This window comes from Schistocerca americana, unplaced genomic scaffold, assembly GCF_021461395.2.
Source record: "Schistocerca americana isolate TAMUIC-IGC-003095 unplaced genomic scaffold, iqSchAmer2.1 HiC_scaffold_662, whole genome shotgun sequence".
Taxonomy (NCBI): domain Eukaryota; kingdom Metazoa; phylum Arthropoda; class Insecta; order Orthoptera; family Acrididae; genus Schistocerca; species Schistocerca americana.
Window position 1 is genome coordinate 70,001 of NW_025726415.1, and position 3,891 is coordinate 73,891.

Here is a 3,891-nt window from a genome sequence, read left to right on the forward strand (position 1 = left end):
ATCAGCCCAAAGTTATTCAGAGTCACCAAGGCAAACGGACCGGACGAGCCGACCGATTGGTTTTGATCTAATAAAAGCGTCCCTTCCATCTCTGGTCGGGACTCTGTTTGCATGTATTAGCTCTAGAATTACCACAGTTATCCAAGTAACGTGGGTACGATCTAAGGAACCATAACTGATTTAATGAGCCATTCGCGGTTTCACCTTAATGCGGCTTGTACTGAGACATGCATGGCTTAATCTTTGAGACAAGCATATGACTACTGGCAGGATCAACCAGGGAGCTGCGTCAACTAGAGCTGAGCAGCCGGCCGCCCGGGAGTGTGTCCCGGGGGCCCGCGCGAACACGCAAGCGTCCGCTCAATTATTCTGCAAACAGGAGGAGGCTGAGCTCCCCTGCACCATACACCTCGAAACCCTCTCAGGTCCCGGCGGCGCGCAGCGCCGTCCTAAGTACTTGGTCGGGTTCGAGAGAGGCGCAATCGCCCGGAGTTTGGCGAGTAGACGCTTTAGGTGCGACCACCCGTGCTCCCAACTGAGCTTGCCGCTGCCGACAGAGGCCCGGGAGCGTGCTGTCGTGGCATTGCCGGCGGGAGACAACACGCGCCACCTACGGTGACCGGCAGCTCCAACGCCAGCGCCACAGAAGGACAAAAGCCCCACTTGGGTGCCGAAGCGAACTCTCCCAGCACAGCGCACGCGCCAACACGTCCGCACAGCTGCGATACAAACCACCTGCGAGAACCGCAGAGGCGACCGAGCAGCAGACGGCGTCGCGGCGCCGAGCGCCGGGCGGCGGCGCATCCTCAGCGCACACAGTCCTCAATCGGACCAGCACACTGCAGATGTCCACCGCGCTTCGCACCGGGCCCGCGAGGACCTACTTTGGCCGCACGGCGCCGCGTGCAGGGTGCGCCGGCGCGCAGCTGCGCCGCCTGCCGCCTCCGTCGGCCGGCGCGCCTGCCACTGGCCGCCCCCACCAGCCGGCTGTAGCGCGTGCGCCCACGCACCGCACGGCCAACACGCCGGGAGGCCCCCCCTCACCGGCCGGGGACGGTCCCACCCAGCCACCGCCGCGTATCGCTTCACACCCACATGCCATTCACGTTCGTGGGCATGGTGGGTATCGCTGCAACAACCGGTTGGTAGCTCAACCGATCGTCGCCATCACTGATTCACCCCTAGCGAGAACAACCGCACCACAACGGTTTACCAGTTGTTCATTTGCGTAACGTCACCAGCAAACGTAGGCGTCCATCGCCATTTGCAAATTCAACGATTGTTGCATGCCTGTGTCAGGTGTCACGACACACTGTCTGCCCACATACACGCAACAACATGTCCACGCTTAGCGAACACGTGGAAGGTGGCCCCCGTACGTATGCGATGTCCATTGCGCGAACGACTGTCAACCGGCCTCTGTCGCATGTCGCAGATGTGGAACGCAGTGCACCGTGCTATCACGGTGTGTGAGAAGAGACGACTACGTCTGACAACACGCGCCACTACATCAACAGACGGCTCATGCTGATCGCCATCCAGGGCATACCACACTGCAATCCAGCTCTTATAGGGAGACGACACGTAGCTGAGTGCACAACATTTGGACCGCATGGTTCGCCGTTGTTGGCGCAGTCGTTGTACGGTCACATGTACCACGATGTATCATTCAGTACATGAGGACCAATGTGCAGTACAGTGTGTGATTTGGACGTACAACATCAGCGGACAGTTGACACAGGCCGTACCACAGCGTAGGCTAAGTGCTTCGCCATGCGAATGCCAATGAACAACTGCAAATGCCAATGAACAACTGCAAAGGGCATTGAGCATGTACGTCCTGCTGCCATCCACATTACAGTGTATAGCTGCAAGGTGTTTAACATGAAGCGATACACTGGGGACCGGGCAGTGCGAGTAGCAAACTATATTGCGGGGGTTGCAGTTAGGCAACACTACACTAATTTAACGCGTCGTATGACAATTACAGAGCAGGTTAAGGCCCAACGTGTGTTGGGTTAAGGCCCAACGTGTGTTGGGTTAAGGCCCAACGTGTGTTGGGTTAAGGCCCAACGTGTGTTGGGTTAAGGCCCAACGTGTGTTGGGTTAAGGCCCAACGTGTGTTGGGTTACGTTAAGGGGCAATGTGGGTTACGTTAAGGGGCAATGTGGGTTACGTTAAGGGGCAATGTGGGTTACGTTACGGCGCAATATAGGTTACGTTACGGCGCAATATAGGTTACGTTAAGGGGCAATGTGGGTTACGTTACGGCGCAATATAGGTTACGTTACGGCGCAATATAGGTTACGTTAAGGCGCAATATCGGTTACGTTAAGGCGCAATACAGGTTACGTTAAGGCGCAATACAGGTTACGTTAAGGCGCAATACAGGTTACGTTAAGGCGCAATACAGGTTACGTTAAGGCGCAATACAGGTTACGTTAAGGCGCAATACAGGTTACGTTAAGGCGCAATACAGGTTACGTTAAGGCGCAATACAGGTTACGTTAAGGCGCAATGCAGGTTACGTTAAGGCGCAATGCAGGTTACGTTAAGGCGCAATACAGGTTACGTTAAGGCGCAATGCAGGTTACGTTAAGGCGCAATGCAGGTTACGTTAAGGCGCAATACAGGTTACGTTAAGGCGCAATACAGGTTACGTTAAGGCGCAATACAGGTTACGTTAAGGCGCAATACAGGTTACGTTAAGGCGCAATACAGGTTACGTTAAGGCGCAATACAGGTTACGTTAAGGCGCAATACAGGTTACGTTAAGGCGCAATACAGGTTACGTTAAGGCGCAATACAGGTTACGTTAAGGCGCAATACAGGTTACGTTAAGGCGCAATACAGGTTACGTTAAGGCGCAATACAGGTTACGTTAAGGCGCAATACAGGTTACGTTAAGGCGCAATACAGGTTACGTTAAGGCGCAATACAGGTTACGTTAAGGCGCAATACAGGTTACGTTAAGGCGCAATACAGGTTACGTTAAGGCGCAATACAGGTTACGTTAAGGCGCAATACAGGTTACGTTAAGGCGCAATACAGGTTACGTTAAGGCGCAATACAGGTTACGTTAAGGCGCAATACAGGTTACGTTAAGGCGCAATACAGGTTAGGTTAAGGCGCAATACAGGTTAGGTTAAGGTACGACATAGGTTAGGTTAAGGTACGACATAGGTTAGGTTAAGGTACGACATAGGTTAGGTTAAGGTACGACATAGGTTAGGTTAAGGTACGACATAGGTTAGGTTAAGGTACGACATAGGTTAGGTTAAGGTACGACATAGGTTAGGTTAAGGTACGACATAGGTTAGGTTAAGGTACGACATAGGTTAGGTTAAGGTACGACATAGGTTAGGTTAAGGTACGACATAGGTTAGGTTAAGGTACGACATAGGTTAGGTTAAGGTACGACATAGGTTAGGTTAAGGTACGACATAGGTTAGGTTAAGGTACGACATAGGTTAGGTTAAGGTACGACATAGGTTAGGTTAAGGTACGACATAGGTTAGGTTAAGGTACGACATAGGTTAGGTTAAGGTACGACATAGGTTAGGTTAAGGTACGACATAGGTTAGGTTAAGGTACGACATAGGTTAGGTTAAGGTACGACATAGGTTAGGTTAAGGTACGACATAGGTTAGGTTAAGGTACGACATAGGTTAGGTTAAGGTACGACATAGGTTAGGTTAAGGTACGACATAGGTTAGGTTAAGGTACGACATAGGTTAGGTTAAGGTACGACATAGGTTAGGTTAAGGTACGACATAGGTTAGGTTAAGGTACGACATAGGTTAGGTTAAGGTACGACATAGGTTAGGTTAAGGTACGACATAGGTTAGGTTAAGGTACGACATAGGTTAGGTTAAGGTACGACATAGGTTA

General features: G+C 51.8%; 1 non-coding gene across 1 annotated transcript in view; it reads right to left on the minus strand.

The window, feature by feature from the left end:
- LOC124588897 overlaps positions 1 to 283 on the minus strand; it is a 1,910-nt gene extending 1,627 nt beyond the window's left edge. Inside the window, exon 1 of the ribosomal RNA XR_006975825.1 lies at positions 1 to 283. This exon is cut by the window's left edge and continues 1,627 nt beyond it. This is a non-coding gene — a ribosomal RNA (small subunit ribosomal RNA).
- Positions 284 to 3,891: the final 3,608 nt, after the last annotated feature.